Source organism: Papio anubis, chromosome Y (genome assembly GCF_008728515.1).
Source record: "Papio anubis isolate 15944 chromosome Y, Panubis1.0, whole genome shotgun sequence".
Lineage (NCBI taxonomy): Eukaryota > Metazoa > Chordata > Mammalia > Primates > Cercopithecidae > Papio > Papio anubis.
In genome coordinates, this window is record NC_044997.1 from 2,425,829 (window position 1) to 2,445,715 (window position 19,887).

Here is a 19,887-nt window from a genome sequence, read left to right on the forward strand (position 1 = left end):
AAATTTCACGTCATAAGGTACAGAGAAAAAGTTGTGCTAGAGGGAGACACTTTTACAGTGCACTTACATTTTTTTTTAAACAAAGAAATTTCTGAGTGTCTAAACTACATTCTTTCTTAAAAATCCAAGAGTAGCCTTTGCTCAATACTATTTTAGTGAAAAAATCAGGTGAAAAACAGAATTCAGTGAACTTGGAAGAAAACAAAAATTGCTAAAAGAAAGACAAGGACTTTGGAGAGATTAACAGAAATAACCAAAAACTGAAGGCTTTTTAAATGCAAACTTGTGCACATGCATACATGCACAAACACATCTTGCATGTTAGCCTTCTAATTAAGCTGACTTTTAACCACTGAGCTCTTTTAACAACAACAACAACAAAAAAAAAAACCTTTTAAATTCTCATTAACCATATTTCAGCTAGGACAAAATGCTGCTAAATTATCAACGAATTATGTGATTTCTGAGTGCTCTAAGTGTAAGCAGAAATTCACACCAGCTTGTTATCATTGCTGTTATTAATAAAGTTTTGATGCCACAAAAGAAACAGCAAGCTAATTTTTAAAAAAATTCTCAGCAAGACAAGTTACCTGTATAGAAGGGTGAACCCTTACAGATGGAACAATGGTAAGTGAACACTTGGACAAGGGAGGGGAAGGGCCACACAAGCTAAACTAATTCCCATTAGCTAATCTAAAGAATGTGACAGGGTGACTGGTTTGGCAGGAAAAATGGTTATTACAGAGCAGGTAATCAGAATGAGTCAGGGTGGAGCAGGTAATCAGGAGTTAGTGTGGACCAGGTAATTGGAATGAGTCAGGGTGGAGCAGGCAATAGGTATGAGTCAGGGTGGAGTAGGTATTCGGAATGAGTCAGCACAGAGGAGGTGATTGAAATGAGTCAGGGTGGAGCAGGTAATCAAAAAAGGTTGCTTGTTGAGGAAGTTAAGTTTAAAAGTAGAAAGCAAAGAATGGAACATGCTGACACATTGATGCTTTAGTAATAGGAACCTTCTTGTTGCTCCCCTGCTTACTGCCTTTGCTCCTTCAAATAATGAGAATCTTTTTCATGATTTTAGTTCACCAAAATACTTCAGTGCAAATGTACTACATGAATCACTGTCGATCTGTCTCACAGAAAGACCTAGATAGTGAAAATAAGAGTCAGAATTCCCACTAATAAGTGAGATTCTCACAGGGGGAAATAAGGAAGTAGACCACCTGTCCTATTGTCTCCTGTTTCAAAAAAAAAAAAAAAAGCAAAAAGTTAAAAAGAAGTAGAAGGGACATCAACAGCCAGAAGGCTTGGTACCAAAAATCAGGCATGGTAGTTAAAGATTAACTCCCAATCTAACCACTTGTGTTACCTATAGATTCCAGACATTGTATGAGTAAGCATTGTGAAACTTTCTGTTCTGTTATGCTAGCCCCCATCACTGATGCATGTAGCCCTCAGTCACATATCCCTGCCTGAAGACCATTTCACGTGACCCCTTAGAGTTGTAAGCCCTTAAAAGGGACAGGAATCTTTACTTCAGAGAGCTCAGACATTGAGACATGAGTCTACAGATGCTCCCAGCTGATTAAAACCAGTGTCTGAGAGGTTTTGTCTGTGACTGGTCCTGCTACACTTTGAAAAGAAATTTAGAACTCATATCTAACAATGCTAACTTTAGTTGCTTAAAAATAGTCTGCAAGACACAATCCCAAACTAGTTTTTTTACCTATTGATGGATCTTAGGCTGTAAACTGCTCTCTACTATCCTGGAAGCAGGAAAAAAATCCAAACTCATCTTTCTTTTTGAAATGGAGCTCAGATTCCATAAAGGAATTGCCTGCCTTCCATCATCACAGAAGCAGGAAAAAATGCCTTCCTTGTGTTGGAAGCAAGTAAAACTCCAAAAAAAAAAAAAGGGGGGGGAGTTGTACAGCAAAATCTTGATCAGATTTTGGGAAATCAGGGACTCTCTGGAATCAGACCTCAGCAAATTGTCATATTTGTTTCAGCCATAAAATTAGCTCAAGCTGGTTCCAAGCACCAATAGGAGGTTTGTCAAAGGTCAGGGGCATCTCTACTCACAATCCCTTTGTGGTTACCAAAATGTGAACCCCCAAAATTTAAGATATGTCTCAGTTAATTTAGAAATTTTATTTTGCCAAGGTTGAGGACACACCTGTGACACAGCCTCAAGAAATCCTGAAGACACGTGTCCAGGGTAGTCAGGGCATGGCTTGGTTTTACACATTTTAGGAAGACATGAGGCATCAATATAATAAATACAATATAATATAATATAATATAATATAATATAATATAATATAACATAACATAACAATATAATATGTACATTAGTTCTGTCTGGAAAGGCAGAGATAACTCAAAACAAGCCCCCTGCCCCTCCCCACCTTCCATGTACTTCCCCTCCCACCCACCACTGGGAGCTTGCAGGTCACAGCTAGGTGTGAGACAGATGGCTACATTCTTTTGAGTTTCTGTTAAGTCTTTCCAAAGGAGGCAATCAGAATATGCATCTGTCTCTGTGAGCAGACTTTGAATAGAATAGACTTTGAATAGAATGGAAGGCAGATATGGCCTGAGCAGTTCCCAGCTTGAAGGGTCCCAAGATATATATTTCACACTGTTATGAGAAAAATAAATACTTTTTAATATATGACTCTAAATCTGCTCTTTGCTCTCTTTGCTTATTTTCATTCACTCAAATAGTTCATCTCTGGAACAGAATTTGTGCTCTCCCTAAAGGGACAACAATCTCTTTTTCGAGGATTTTTTTTCAAATGTTGTGATTTGTACTTTTACCTATTTTTTTTCCTTACACGCAGACATTTGTCATCTTAAAACTTTACCTTACTATAGTTTGAGCAACTCAGGATCTAACATAAACCTTTCGCTATTTTGCAAGCCTTTTTACTAGGTCTAGACCTTGGACTTACAGTTTTTGTGTTAATATGCCTTTTTAAAAATCCCCAGTCTGAATCTTAGTCATTACTTGTTGCATGATTTGGTCTCTCAAAAAAGCAAAGGATTAAGTGGATTGAAACTAAGCATAAGTGGGGTTTCTCATTTAACCTACTGTCCTTGCAATCATTTTCCTCATCCTAGGGCATGAAATACTTCTGACTTTGTTTTTATTATTTAGACCATTGTTGTCAACAACTTTTTCATGGCCCAGAGTTTCATCTCACTTAACCAAACTAAAGGAATGGGATAACTTACTGTATTCAAATAGTGTGCTAAGTTGTTTACTTTTTCCCCTCCCTGGGACTAACAGAGTATATTAACTTGGAGACTTAGCACCTATTTGCTTGGGGAAGTTTCTCTATTTCCAAAATATATATATGATTTAATAGTTTACATTTAATGTATAACTCTTCATGCCTCTCTGGGCTTTCGTTTTCTAATCCAAGATTATTTTGAAGACTCTGTTATTTTTCACAAAAACTTTGACCTCTTTACTAACCTAAATAATTTTATTTTTTGCTTTTTAATAAATTGATTATCCATTTTAAGAAAAGAATGCAGTCTTAAGTTTAGCAGCTTATTGTAGACTGACTGTGATTTTTTTTCTTTTACAACACTTTCATACAGACAGTATTTAAATATCTTGAATATGTATTTTCAAATTTTCTTTGTGGGAAAAAATAATTTATTACTTTACAGATACATATTGAATAGGCTGACAGATACAAACTTTGTCTCTTTTTTGCAATATTATTATTTAGATCAATTCACTGACAAAACATTAAAATACATGCTTATTAATAGGTATATTACTTAATAGTGCTTCCACAATTGATTTAGATTTTAAGTGAAACTCATATTTTAGTAGTTTCCTAATTAGATGTGTTTTCCTTCGGGTTTCTAACAGTGACATTGTGTCCGGAATTTGCGGGTTCTTGGTCTCGCTGAATTCAAGAATTAAGTCGCAGGCAACGACAGTGAGGGTTACAGTTCTTAAAGATGGTGTGTCTGGAGTTTGTTCTTTCAGATGGTCACATGTGTCCACAGTTTCTTCCTTCTGGTGGGTTCATGGTCTGGCTGACTTCAAGCGTGAAGCTGCAGACCTTTGTGGTCAGTGTTACAGCTCTTAAAGGCAGTGCGTCTGGAGTTGTTCATTCTTCCCAATTGGTTCGTGGTCTTGATGGCTTCAGGAGTGAAGCTGCAGATCTTCATGGTGAGTGTTACAGTTTATAAAATCAGTGCCGACTCAAAGAGTAAGCAGCAGCAACATTTATTGCAAAGAGCAAACCAACAAAGCCTTCACAGTGTGAAAGCGTACCCCAGGGGGTTTCCACTGCCCTTTTGGGCCGCCTGCTCTTATTTCCTTATCTGGTCCCACCCACATCCTGCTGATTAGTTCATTTTACAGAGCGCTGATTGGTCCATAGAACAGGGTACTGATTGGTGTTTACAATCCTCTAGCTAGACATAAAAGTTCTCCAAATCCCCACTAGATTAGCTAGACACAGAACACTGATTGGTGCATTTACAAACATTGAGCTAGACACAGGGTGCTGATTGGTGTGTTTAAAAACCCTGAGCTAGACACAGAGTGCTGATTGGTGCATATACAATCCTCCAGCTAGACATAAAAGTTCTCCAAGTCCCCACTGACTCAGGAACCCAGCTGGCTTCACCTAGTGGATCCCCCACCATGGCTGCAGCGGAGCCTGCCCGGCCAGTCCAGTGCCATGTGACTGCACTCCTCAGTCCTTGGGTGGTCCATGGGAGGAAGTGCCAGGCACAGCAGGAGGCCGCACTGGCCAGGGAGGCTAAGGCACGTGGCAGCCCACTGTGTGGGGGCCTGGGCCTGGCAGGCTGCAGGTCCCAAGCCCTTCCCTGCCCTTCCCAAGCCCTCAGGCAGCTGAGGCCCAGTGAGAATTCGAGCATGGCGCAGGCAGGTCAGCAGTGCTGTGGAACCGGGCACACCCTCTACAGCTACTGGCCCTGGGCCGGTGGCACTGGCCAGCGGCTCCAAGTGTGGGGCCTGTGGAGCCCACACCTGCCAGAACTCATGCCAGCCAGTGAGCGCCAGGTGCAGTCCCAGTTCCCACCCGGGCTTCTCCCTTAACACCTCCCTGCAAGCAGAGGGAGCCAGCTCCAGCCTTGGCCAGCCCAGAGAGGGGCTCCCACAGTGCCCCGGCAGGCTGAAGGCCTCCTCACACACAGCCAGAGTGGGCGCCAAGACCCAAGGAGGTGCCCAGAGTGAGCACGGGCTGTCAATATGCTGTCACCTCTCAACATTTTCTTGTTGACAACTAACTTGAATCCTTTGATCCTAAAATTTCTTTTTAATGTCTAGTTATTCTTCTTTTATTAGTATGGTTTTCAAAAATATTCAGAAAAAAACAGATCTTTGAATTATGATTATAGTCTTCTTAAACTTCACCTAATACTTTTCCATGTTATTTAGAAAGTATTTTAAAAGTACTTAGTGACAAGCTTTATAGGGAAAATATATATTGTTTTGAAGTTCTGACAATTTTTTTTTTTTTTTTTTTTGGGAGGTGGAGTCTCACTCTATTGCCAGGCTGGAATGCAGTGGTGCAATCTTGGGTCACTGCAACCTCCACTTCCCAGCGTCAGGCCTGTGAGCCCAAGCCTGCACGTACATATCCTGGTGGCCTGAAGCAACTGAAGAACCACAAAGTAAGTGAAAATGGACAGTTCCTGCTTTAACTGATGACATTCTATCATGGTGATTTGTTCCTGGCCCACTCTAACTGATCAATTGATCTTCTTCTGGACAATGAGTATCAGAAGCTCCCCACTGAGCACCTTGTAACCCCTTCCCCTGCCCACAAGAGAAAAAAAACCCTTTGACTGTAATTTTCCACTACACACCCTGTAAGACTGCCCCACCCCATCTCCCTTTGCTGACTTCTTTTTTGGACTCAGTCCACCTGCACCCAAGTGATTAAAAAGCTTTATTGCTCACACAAAACCTGTTTGGTGGTCTCTTCACACAGATATATGTGACACCCAGGTTCAAGTGATTCTTCTGCCTCAGCCACTTGAGTAGCTGAGAATACAGGCATCCACCAGCATGTGGCACTATGCCCAGCTAATTTTTATATATTTAGTACAGATGGGGTTTCACCATGTTGGCCAAGATTGTCTCAATCTCCTGAATTCATGATCCACCTGCCTGAGCATCCCAAAGTGCTGGGATTAACTGTACCCAGTCACAAAATCAATTCTTGAGCTTTAAGAGAATATGTTTTACAAAGGTTTATGTGACTTACCCTTCTTTTACTTCCCCCAGTATAGTACTTTACTTTTGACCTAACATTGTCTTTGACAATTACTGTATTATAATGGAAAGGATACTGGGAGTCAGGAAACTATCCAGTTAATTAAGTGCCTGTAGTCAAACTATGTAAATTTTCTGCATGTGTAAATGTGAAATTAATCAGAGTAGGCAATCCTTTAGGGCATAAAAATGTTTCATCCTAGAAAAAAGTAGTTGTTGCAATTTAAGAAATATGATAACTTTCTCATGTCATTTGAAAATCATGCAAATAAATCTGAGAAATAAATATTCTAAGATTAATAAAATAGTTTGTATTTCTCATTTTAGTAGAAAACTGTTTTATGAGACTTCTTAAATTCTTGAATGGAGAAATTTTTCTTGTGACTATTGTTGTACAAAATTTCTAATATTTTGGAGCCAGGCCTAATGCCCACACCTGTAATCCCAGCAACTCAGAAGGCTGAGTTATGAGGATCACTTGAACTCAGGAGTTTGAGCCTGTGGAGAGCTATGTTGTACCATGGCACTCTAGCTTGGGCAACAGAGGGAGCCCTCACACACACATACATGCTTAACCATGAACACACACATAAATCATGAAAAATTTTGCCTTGCTGTGATTGTAAGATACAATGAATTTTTCTGAGTTTCCCTTCAAAGGTTTAGCCTGTTAACTGCCTTGTTCTTTGTTCCCAAACCTAACTTTCTTGTTCTACATGCCTGCTAGTTACTGTAAAAAGCCCACCCACTTCCTGACAGCTCTAATCAGTAACTCACATCTCTTCCCTTGGTTACATGTACCCATTGTTCCCCCAAAACTTCACATCTCACATGCTTCACCACTGTTCCTCATGTCCCTCTTTCCTTCCATATTTAGAAATATATTTGCAAGTAGCCAAGCAGGTCAGCTCAGATTGTGCAGTCCAACCCCAGCCCATGGGGAAGTGACAGAGGTAAGGACCATTCATCAGAGATAAAAATCCCCTGTTCTCCTTTGTTCCCTGTGCTCTTGCAATCTTGATTGATGTGAGTGGAACCCTTCTGCAGAGGTAAATTGCCTTGCTGAGAAAACTTTTGCCTGAGTTCTGGTTTCACTTTGCAGCACCAAGCATTTATTTCCAGAGCTTTTTTATATCCAACATGATGAATTGTTCTAAATGGATAATTTTAAACAATTCAAGTTAGTAAATGATTTTGAAAGAATACCAAGCCATTTCTTAATGGGAAAGAAAAATTCAAAACTCCGGATGCATGAGTTTTGTTAAAATAATAGAGATAAGTTTTACTGCTAAATTGCCCTAATTGTGGCAGAGTTGATAAAAATGTTGATTTTGTTGTTGTCATTGATTGTTTTGCTTAACTTAAATCTGTTGTAAGCATGAAGACAACTGAATTTAGGTAGTGGGGTAAATGTAGTTTTAAAAAGTGAAGACTGCTTTAGAATTTTGATTTTTTTCCTTGGGATTTCATTGTAATTTTTTTTTCCTTTTGGGTTTTTGAAAACTAAAGCATGGTAATTTTTATGTTTGCCAGTTTAAATATTAATAAAGGATGTTATTTATATAATGCAGCAATTGTGGTGAATCTAAGATTACTTCAGTATTTCAGTTTATAGAGATGTAACAAATGTAAAATTAGTCTTATACCTGGAATCAGAAAACTTGTTGAGAGACTATTTATTAGCAGTTTTTCCAGTGTTTGTAACATTTCTCTAGCAGTAGTGTAATGTAATATAAATCTGCTATACAAGTAAACTAATGTAAGTTAAGTGTTTGTAAAGTGTATGAATACTTTGATATCTTTTATGGGATCACTGAGTTTGAAATTATTTATGATGAAACCAGTATTTTTATTTACTCTAAGACAGTTGAATTTTTCTGTTAGTCAAAGAGTGATTTTCCCTATTTTCAGTTTTTTTAGTATTAGTTTTTGTCATTTTTCCCTCTCAGAACAGTAATAATCCTGATGCCTGTTGCCAAGCCCTTTTCCAGGAGAGTAACAAATATTTATATTTGGAATACCGTAGTCCAAATGACAAGATGAATAGAAATTACCATTTGTATATTAACTTGGGTATTCAGTCTTCTAGTGGTTATCACCCAGGAAATGGAGCTCAACTTAATGGTGGACAAATGCTGGTACATAGCTCAAGTGATGGGCATATTGATCTACACCAAAGAGTAGGTAAAACAGTGTATATATTTTGTTCAAAGACTAAGCACCAGCTGTTGTAACTGCCACTTACAACTATAATTTAATTTTTGTGATTGAACAGTACAGAAATGCAGGTATTCCTCCTTCACAGCCACCTCAACAGTCATTTTCCATGCAAATGGAAATGAATCTATCTGCTATGCAAAGATCTTCACTATCACCACCACCTCCTCCTCCTTCATTTGTACATATTCCTCAGTATAGTACAAATCCTGTTACCATTGCAGGATCTCAAAACCTTGCTTCTGGACAGATGGTACCAAGAGGTTTACAAATTCCAAGCAATATCTATGGTTCTCCTGGTTCTATTTGTGTGAGGCGCACCTGTCACAGTACGCCATGGCAGTTCTCACTACAGGGCCCACTGCCTCATTATAGCCAGCATGCTTTACCTGTTTATGCACATCAACAGAACTATCAGCCATCTCAGTATTCTCACAAACAGCAGATCTCTCAGTCAGCTTACCAGCCACCACCTACCTCTCAATGTTCTTCACCCTTCAGCTCTCCTCAGCATCAAGCACAGTCTTCCCAGTTGGGCCACCCAAGTGCTCATGTCTTCTTGCCACCTAGTCAGGACCTCCTGGCTGTCAGAAACAGTGAAATCATTCAGTAGCATGTATCCCATACACAACATTTAGCTCACCCAGAGGATTCATGAAAAGGATAGAAATTATAGTTGAACCTTCTCAAAGACCTGGAACAGCAGTTAATAGGAGTCTTTCACCCATCAGTAATCAACTTGCTTCATGGTAATTGGCATTTTCTCTATGCAGGCACTGTAACACCTTGAAGTTCTTCTTCAAGGGGAATGTATAGCCAATCAAAGCTTTCAGTGAATGTGAATCCCATGCCCATTACATATACACAATGAAGTGGACCTTCGTGTGCCCTATCACAGTCTCCTCAGATAATACCACAACTATCTGCAGTTTTAAAAATTACTGTAGGTGGAGCAACAACTGAAAATATTTAAAATTTAGTGGACCAAAGTGAATATTTGGCAGTGCCAGAACCTATTCAGCCAATTTTAGTGACTCCAGGCCCTGGAGGAAAAAAAAAAAAGTCAGAAATATCAGAGTTCTAGTTCTGAATCAGATGACTATGCGTACATACAGGGTGAATTTTAATTGTTTTATGAAATTCGATCTTTGTGGTGAAGTGAAAAATTCTTATTCAAAATAAAAGTTATTTATATTCACTATTAAGTTTGTTTAATATTTATTAAATGTTGAACAACATAATTTATAAGGATAAGGCAAGTCCTTCAGAGTCATCTATAAATTTACTTACATACAAAGTCCTATACATTTTTCTTATGAAAAATCCAGCATGAGAAAACCTAAAACACTTCTCAGGATAATGAGAGAAAGATGCCAATGAGTAAAATGTATGTTGTCAAAAGTACAGACTTCAGAGAGGGGAATATACATTTTTAGAGGGAGTATAATCTTCATCAAAGTGAAAGAATTTAAACTTTGGGGGAAAATAGTCCTGAAAGGAGTAACGATAATTATATGGTAGAAGTGGAATTAGAATGAACATACTAATATGTGTGATATTGGGCCTTTTAAAAATATACACACAGTTTGAAAGAATCTGATTGAAAATATCACATAACTACATGGATGTATAGGTGCAGCAGTTACATTTTGGACTATCTAGTTCTATTCCATATAAGCAGGATAAAACTTGAAAGAAATTTGAGCAAATGCCAATTAAAGTTAGATGATAGGATTTCTTATTATTATTTTATACATAAATTTCCAGGTAACTTTTTCAGTGTTATCCTCTGCAAGCGCCCTATCTTTAATGCTATAGAGCCTTGCTGTTACATCAACAAGCAAGGATGGAGAGGTTAGCAAAGCAACTGCAACTTGAGAAAGGGGAGCTAGAGCTATTAAAGGCTGAAGTTAATGACATGGAGCATGACCTGATGCACAGATGGCTAAGAAGGGTCAGCTGCACTACTGTGATCCCAATGGTAAGTGATTTGTTGGAATGTATTGGAAGGAAGATGAGGATATTAACTGTCTAGGCAATTTTATTTTTTAGTATTTACTTCCTGCATAGTGGTTGAAAACAATGCTTTTTGTCACAATAACTTGATGGCTTATTTTGCGTGTGAGTGATTCTAGGCTCATTAGTGACTTCAGATACTGACACATATAATCAAGATACAACATATTATTTTTATAAATTGCTTTCATTAAAAATAGAAATGAAGACTGAAACTTGACCAAGATAGAGACTGGAGATGTTATTTGTTATTCTCCTTGAATTTATTTCTTCTAGGCTTTTCTTTTTTGAGGGGGGGTCTTGCTCTGTTGCTCAGTCTGGAGTACAGTGGTGCGATCTTAGCTCACCGCAAGTTCTGCCTCCTGGGTTCAAGTAATTCTCACATGAGCCTCTCAAGTAGCTGGGATTACAGGGGTGCTCCACCATGCCTGACTAATTTTTTTTATTTTTAATAGAGACAGTTTAACCATATTCACCAGACTGCTCTCGTACTCCTGACCTCAAGTGATCTATCCACCTCTGTCTTCCAAAGTGTTGAGATCACAAGCGTGAGCCACTGCATCCAGCTTGAAGTTTAATATTCTTTTCCAATGAGTTAAAAAGAGACCAGCATGAATTTGAAAGATGTATTGCCATAAACTATTTTTAATGCTTTGGAATTTTATTTAATGTAAGTAATTTTAAAAACTGGATTTTAGAGTATTGTTAAAATTTATAAGAGGAATTAGTCTAATGAAAATATTGGCCGAGCGCGGTGGCTCAAGCCTGTAATCCCAGCACTTTGGGAGGCCCAGGCGGGCGAATCACGAGGTCAGGAGATCAAGACCATCCTGGCTAACACGGTGAAACCCAATCTCTACCAAAAAATACAAAAAAACTAGCCTGCCGAGATGGCAGGCGCCTGTGGTCCCAGCTACTCGGGAGGCTGAGGCAGGAGGATGGCATAAACCCGGGAGGCAGAGCTTGCAGTGAGCCAAGATCCGGCTACTGCACTCCAGCCTGGGTGACAGAGTAAGACTCCGTCTCAAAAAAAAAAAAAGAAAAGAAAAGAAAAGAAAATATTAGGGGGATATATATTTTATGTGTTGGTTGATACTTATGAATTTTAAGTTTTTGTTTTTGTTTTTGTTTTTTTTTTTTGAGATGGAGTCTTGCTCTGTTGCCCAGGCTGGAGTGCAGTGGCGTGATCTTGGCTCACTGCAAGCTCCACCTCCCAAGTTCATGCCATTTTCCTGCCTCAGCCTCCCAAGTAACTGGGACAACAGATACCCTCCACCATACCTGGCTAACTTTTTTGTGTTTTTTTTTAGTAGAGACGGGGTTTCATTGTGTTAGCCAGGATGGTGTTGATCTCCTGTCCTCATGATCCACCTGCGTCGCCCTCCCAAAGTGCTGGGACTATAGGCACGAGGCACCGTGCCTGGCTGAAGTTTAAGTTCTTAAGCAATTCATAGTTTTTAAAATACTTCCCAAAATCTTGTGACATCACAAGATTTCTGTAACTGAACCTACCATTTCACCTTTCAACATTTACTCAACTAACATTTTTGCATACAGTTTTTGAATGAGGTACTGTGCTAAGTGCTTATAGCGTATCTGCTAGTTGGAAAAAGAGGTGCATCAACAGATAATTATAATACAGTATCGTAAGAGCTATGTATACTTATTGATATTGATAAACTATCATATCAGCTAAATGAATGTTTATCATTCAATCATTTTTCACTCCCTTATATTATTCCCTTGGCATAATGCCCTAAGCCTACATCCCTGCATATATAAATCCTGTTTATTCTTTCTTTGGGTCTTACCATAATCTCTACTTTTTTTTCAGGGCCCTTCCTCAAAGTAATCTGTCTGCCTGTACATACCTTCTGTCTATTTCTGTCCTTATCTCTCTCCTCTCATGGTCTTTATAACTTTAGAGAAATGCGCATATACACCAGGCCTTTTGTGGTATGTCTGCAGTATGCAGTTGTCTTCATTTAAAAATTTTGAACTGAGATTCATGGCTTCAGAGGGGACCTATGAATTATGTGAAATTACATGCAAAATTTTGTGTGTTTCAATGTGACAAGGGTTTGTAACTTTCATCTGATTTTTGTAAGGCTATTAAATGAAAGGCATTGAGCAAGAGGAAGACGTTAGGAACAACTGCCCTCAACTGTAGACAGTATTGCAATAGGAAGAAGGAAAGGTGAAGGCATTTTTGGAAGGGAAAAGAGTGTGAATTAGTGACTTAAAATCAAAACAGACTGAATTTCAGAAAGCAGTGAATATGATTCCCTGGCTCAAAAGTAAGATTTTTCAATGTCTTAACAAATATTAATATGCCTAATTTGAGGTTTTAGGACTTTATTGAATTGTCAGTAAGGAATCAGTGGAAGTTTTTGAGAAAGAGGCTTGAGTACAGGCATCTTCAACAACATAAAAATGCTGTTTCTAATAGTAACTAAATTTTAAACATTGATATCATTAACAGTTGTAAAATTAGAACTGTCTTCAAATGAAAGGTATCTTTTTGTTTGTTTTGTTTTTGAGACAGCCTTTCTCTGTCACCTAGGCTATAGTGAAGTGGTACAATCTCAGCTGACTGCAACCTCAGCCTCCTAGATTGAAGTGATTTTTGCACTTCAGCCACCTGAGTAGCTGGGATTCAAGGGATGTTCCACCATGCCCAGCCAATTTTTTTTATTTTTAGTAGAGTTGGGGTTTCACCATTTGGCCAGGCTGATCTCAAACTCCTGGGCTCAAGTGACCTGCCTGCCTCAGCCTCCCAAAGTGCTGGGATTGTAGGCGTGAGTCACCATACCTGGCTGAAAGACATCTTTAAAGATAAATGAAAGGCAGTATTAATGTAAATCAACTCTTCTTTTTTTCTCCATTTGAAATCTTAATTCAGTTATCTCATTAGGGAAGACATTGAAGGATATAACCAATTTGGTAATCCACCTGTGTTCATTGAGCACTTTGAGTCCATTAAGTACCTGTATAAATAAATTTTCTTAGCCCAGAACTCACTTCTTTTAAAATAATCCTCTGAAATTGTTTTGCTAATGGCAAGCACTTACTATATGAAAATTTCTGCCAAATATGACCCTACTAAACTTTTTGTTGGTAGTAGGAAGCTATCTGATGCATAATGGGTTAGTGCTTCAAAATTATGAAAACAGTACTTATATTTTTATATTTTATATATATTTTATATTTATATTTTATTTATATGTCTCAGAGGTAGGATCTCTCTCTGTTGACCAGACCAGACCAGAGTGTTGTAGTATAATCATAGCATGCTATAGTCTTGAACTCCTAGGCTTAAGCAGTCCTTCTACTGCAGCCTCATAAGTAGCTAGGAGTACTATATATTTTAATTTTTATTTATTTTTAATTAATCTAGTTTTGTAAAAATGTGGTGTCATTCTGTTACCTTGGCTGGTCTTGAACTCCTGGCCTTACATGATCTTCCAAAAGCTCTGGGACTGTTTAGGTATGAGCCAGCATGTGTGGCCTGAAAATAGGATTTATATCAAAGTTTTTGTTTATGAGACTTCTTTAGACAATAGAAAAGAAAATGAGAGTTTTTTGAAGACACTACCATGCTGGACCATAATTTATTTATTTCATTGAGTTGAAATTCATGTCACAACTAACTTATTTTTAACTTTTTATTACAGAGAATTTCAAAGATACATAAAATTTCTAGAATAATGTAATGAACTCTCATACCATTCAGCTTCAAAACTTAATTTATGTGGATAACAATATTTGGAAGATGAGAGATTTGAATGTCATTCCCAGGTTTTTCCACTTCTGGGCCCAAAGTAAAGTGAAGGACTATAGGGAGTGCATAGCTTGGGGGCAGTTTTAGATATTAGGTTTTAGAGTCAGATGAAAAATTAAATCCTACATCTACAATTTACATGTCACTGATATGTCCTTGAATAAGGTAACATTATACTTGTTTTATCCTATGAAATGTGCATGGTACAGTATTAATCTCATGGGATTTTTGTTAGTATTATGTAACGTAATATACAAGACATTTAGCTCAATGCCTAACTTTGTAAAGATTCAGAAAAACTATAGCTTGCAAAATACTGGAAAAATCTTAACCATGTGAATCTGAAGCAAGTCTAAAATTTCTTTTCCTTTTAACTTTAGGAACATACATAATATAGGAATCTATTATGTGGGAATTAATCAGACAATAAAGCATTTAATCAGAATTCCCTTTTGGTTCATATAATTCTGGTAAACCCAATGCCTGCCAGTGCTGCTATGATACTGTGGAAAGGACGCGTACATAGGTTTTGGAGTTAAAATTGCTCTGGCACTCAGTGACTGTGTCCAATTTACCTATGTTTTATTTTTTCCATTTTTCAAGAGAATATATACTTCACATATAATAATATTTTTATCAAGTAATTTTTCAGCAAATGCTGGGTAGCCTGATCTTTATCTTGCTCTTGTGTAGGGGTACCTAATAGAAAATTGACTTTTTTGTGCTAATCATACAGTATTAACTTCATGTTTTCAAACATTAATTTCTTAACAAGCAGTATTTTAAAAGTTAGTTACAAATACATTTACCTAATTTATTTGGAATATATGTATATGTCTAGCTATATATGTGGTTGCAGAAATGTATGCATAGCTGTGAATAATCTTTTTTAAAAATTACATGAAAGATGTGTAATAATCACCATTTCTCTCAATCTACCACTAAACCAAGCATTATATTAACTGCTGTGGAAGGTGTTAGCTCTTAAAAAGATTTGCATTCAGAACTTCTTATATAGGTCTGTATGAATTTATGAATGAAAAAATAATGTAAGACAGAAAGTCAGAAGTGCTGTTCAGCTAACTAAATTAAGTACCCTCAGAGATCCAAGAGAGAAATCCAAGTAACTGTAAATTACACAGTGAATCTTGAAACCCCTCCTGCATAAATACTTTTGATAATGGGTAGTTTCTATTGAGAGGCAGTTTTGTTTAATCAGAAGCTATGAAAAAAGATAATATTATAAACAGTTAATTTAATGACTTCTAAGGAAGCAGGTTCTTCAACTACTTGACTTTTCTGATATATCCTACAAGCATTGTTTTCTTTATACTCAAGATCATTTTGGCTATCTGTGGTCTTTTATGGTTCCATATGAATTTTAGGATTTTGTTTTCTGTTCCTATTTTTTGTTTGTTTTTTTGAGACAGGGCTTCTCTCTGTCACTCATGTTGGAGTGCAGTGGTACAATCTTAGCTCACTGCCACATTTACTCCCCAGGTTTGAGAGATCCTCATGTCTCAGCCTTCTCAGCTGAGACTACAGTATTGCCATGCCAGGTAATTTTTTTTTTTTTTTTTTTTTGTATTTTTTAAAGAAATAAGGCTTCACCATATTGCCCAGCCTGGTCTTAAACTCGTGGGCTCAAGCAATCTGCCTGCCTTAGCCTCCCAAATTGTTGGGATAACAGGTGTGAGTCACCGCACTTGTCTTATTTCTGTTTTAAAAAATGTTAATTTTTTCTAACTTTTTAGTTCAAAGGAACATGTGCAGGTTTGTTAACAGGGATACACTTGTATCATGGGGCTTTGTTATAAAGATTATTTTGTCGTCCAGGTATTAAGCCTGGTACCCAAGCAGTTATTTTTCGTAGTAATCTATCTATGATTCTATGTTTGTGGCATCAGCGACATGAGAATTTATAATATCTCCCTTTATTTCTAATTTTATTTGAGTCTTCTCTCTTTTAGTCTAGCTAAGATTTATCAGTATTGTTTATTTTTAAAAACCATAGTTTCATGTACTTTTCTGTATTGTTTCATTTTCTAACTTCTATTTATTTATCCTCTAATTTTTGTTATTTCCATCTTCTGCCAACTTTGGACATGGTTTGCTCTCCCCTTGCCTCCCTTAATAGTCCATGTATAAAGTTAGGGAGAATTTTTTTTCCATTTTTTTAAGACAGAGTCTCACTCTGTTACTCAGATTTGAGTGCAGTGATACAGTCTCTGCTCTCTACAACCTTGGCCTCCTGGGGTCAAGCAATTCTCCTGCCTCAGCCTCCTGAGTGGCTGGGATTACAGGCCCATGTTATCATGCCCAGCTAATTTTTGTATTTTTAGTAAAGACAAGGTTTCACCATGTTGGCCAGGCTCATCTTGAATTCCTGACCTCAAGTGATCCACCCACCTTAGCCTCCCAAAATGATGGGATTACAAGTATGAGCCACTGTGCCTAGCCATTTTTTTCCTTTTAGAGCATATTTTATTGCCATAAACTTTCAAGTCGTGCTTGAAAGTATTACTCTCTTTTTCTTACCGTTAGAATGTAATATATTTCTTCATCGCATTACTTTATGTGTGTCTATTACTCTAAAGTGAGTGTCTTGTAGACAACTAATAATGGGGTTTTTTGTTTGTTTTAGCCACCGTACCTCATTTGATTGAGGAGTTTAGTCCATTCATGTTTAAAGGTGTTAACAGGAAGGACTTACTCTTCTCTCTCTCTCTTTTTAAAATTGTTTCTGTCTTGGTTTCTTTTGTTCCTCTTTTCCTCTGTTGCTAATTTCCTTTATTTATTTATTAATTTTTTTGGTAGAGATACTCCTTGATACCTTCCTCTTTTGCTTTTGTGTATCACCTATAGGGTTTTTTCTTGTAGGAAAAATGGGGTTGACATATAACATCTTATAACATTCTATTTTAAGTTGACTTCAATCACATCCAAATTCTACACATTTCTCCTTCCATGGTAATATTTTTGTCACAATTATATCCATTAAATTTTTGTAGTTATATTTTAAAGTACTGTTATCTCAGCTTATGGAGCTAGAGAGTAAAAGAATGGTTATCAGAGGCAGGAAATGGTAATTTGGAGTGGTGTGGAAGAGAGCTGGGGATAGTTCGTGAGTATCCAAACAAAACAAAAGGAAACAAAAATAGAAAGAATGAACAAGACCTATTATTTGATGACACAACAGAGTGATTTGGTCAATAATAATATAATTATACATTTAATAATAAACAAGAGAGTATAACTTGATTGTTTGTAACACCAAGGATAAATGCTTGAGGGAATGTATACCCCATTTTATGCATCGCATGCCTATGTCAAAATATTTCATCTACACCATAAACATGCATCTACTATATGCCTACAAAAATTAAAATTAACAATTAAAAAAGTCATATTTAACTTTACATTAAAATTAAAAGTGATTTGCATACTAACATTATAGTATTATTTATTCTGTATTTGTTTGTGTTTTTACCTTAGGATTTACTTTTATACATTCCTATCTTTGTGGGGTTTTTTATTTGTTTGTTTTACTGTTTAGATCATCCTTTAATTTTAACTTAAAAAACTAGTAGTAGGTATCTACTGGTAATGAATTCCCTTTACTTTTGTCTTTGTTTCTGTGTCTGTTTATTTTGGAAAATCTTTATCTCTTTTATTTTTTGTTTATTTTTATCTTTTGTACTTTAAGCAACACTTATTTATTAGTTCACAGTTCAGTAGGTCAGAAATCTGTCACAGTGTGGCTGCTCTCTGCTCAATGTATCCGGTGCTGGGAGGCTGAAATCAAGGCATCAGCCAGCTGGGTTCTCCTGTAGAGGCTCTAGGAGAAAATTTGCTTCCAAGCTCATTCTTGTTGGTGGAATTTAGTTCTGGCTTCCCTTATACAACTAGTTGGAGAAAATTCTGTCCTTTTAAGGAGCTTATATGATTAGGTAGGATTACCTAGACACTTGTCCTACCTAAAGATCAACAACCATAATTACATGTGCAAAATCCCATTACAGCAGTATCTAGATTAGAGTTTGGTTGAATAATGGGAAGAAAGTTTATGTATATCAGGGGCTCGGGGTCTCCGGGGCTATAATGGTTAATTTTATGTGCAACTTTACTGGGCCACAGGATGCCCAGATATGTGGTAAAACATTATTCTGAGTATTTCTTGAGGATGTTTTTGATATTTTAACATGTAAGTCAATAGACTACAGTAGATTGCCCTCTCTAATATAGGTGGGCCTCATCCAATCAGTGAAAGGCTTGAATAAAACAAAAGACTGTTTCTCTCTTGAAAAAGAGGGAATTTCTTTTGCCTCAATGCCTTCAGGCTGGAACTTTTTTTTTTTTTTTCTTTCCTGACTCAAACTGAAACAAATGTCAGCTCTTGCTGGGCTCAAGCCTACCAGACATCAAACTGGAACTATGTCATTGGCCCTGGTTCTTAGATCTTTGAACTTGGACTGCAAACATACCATCTTCTTTGCTGGGTTTTCAGTTTCCCAACTACAGATCTTGGGACTCATCAGGCTCCATAGTCATGTAGCCAGTTCCTTTTAATAAATCTCTGTATGTCTTTGTCTCTTTCTCTCTGTACATATATGTATATGTCTTCTATTAGTTCTCTTTTTCTGAAATAGGGGCCTTCTTAGAATCTGCCTACCATACAAGGGAATCAAAATTCTTTTTCTTTCTTTTTCTTTTTAATACTTTAAGTTCTAGGGTACATGTGCGCAACATGCAGGTTTGTCACATACATATACATGTGCCATGTTGGTGTGCTGCACCCATTAACTCATCATTTATATTAGGTATATCTCTTAATGCTATCGCTCCCCGCTCTCCCCTCCCCATGACAGGCCCTAGTGTGTGGCATTGCCCACCCTGTGTCCAAGTGTTCTTATTGTTCAATTCCCACCTGTGAGTGAGAACATGCAGTGTTTGGTTTTCTGTCCTTGTGATAGTTTACTCAGAATGATGATTTCCAGCTTCATCCATGTCCTTACGAAGGACATGAACTCATCCTTTTTTATGGCTGCATAGTATTCCGTGGTGTATATGTGCCACATTTTCTTAATCCAGTCTATCATTGATGGACGTTTGGGTTGGTTCCAAGTCTTTGCTATTATGAATAGTAACGCAATAAACATATGTGTGCATGTGTCTTTATAGCAGCATGATTTATAATCCTTTGGGTACGTACCCAGTAATGGGATGGCTGGGTCAAATGGTGTATCTAGCTCTAGATCCTTGAGGAATCGCCACACTGTCTTCCACAATGGTTGAGCTAGTTTACACTCCCACCAACAGTGTAAGTGTTCCTATTTCTCCACATCCTCTCCAGCACCGTTGTTTCCTGACTTTTTAATCTCCATTCTAACTGGTGTGAGATGGTATCTCATTGTGGTTTTGATTTGCATTTCTCTGAGGACTAGTGATGAACAGCATTTTTTTCATGTGTCTGTTTGCTGCATAAATGTCTTCTTTTGAGAATTGTCTATTCATATCCTTAGCCCACTTTTTGATGGGGTTGTTTGTTTTTTTCTTGTAAATTTGTTTGAGTTCTTTGTAGGTTCTGGATATTAGCCCTTTA

At 37.4% G+C, this 19,887-nt stretch overlaps 1 pseudogene; it reads left to right on the top strand.

Annotated features, from left to right (window-relative positions):
- Positions 1-4,906: 4,906 nt before the first annotated feature.
- On the top strand, positions 4,907-10,618 carry LOC116272392 (annotated as a pseudogene).
- Positions 10,619-19,887: the final 9,269 nt, after the last annotated feature.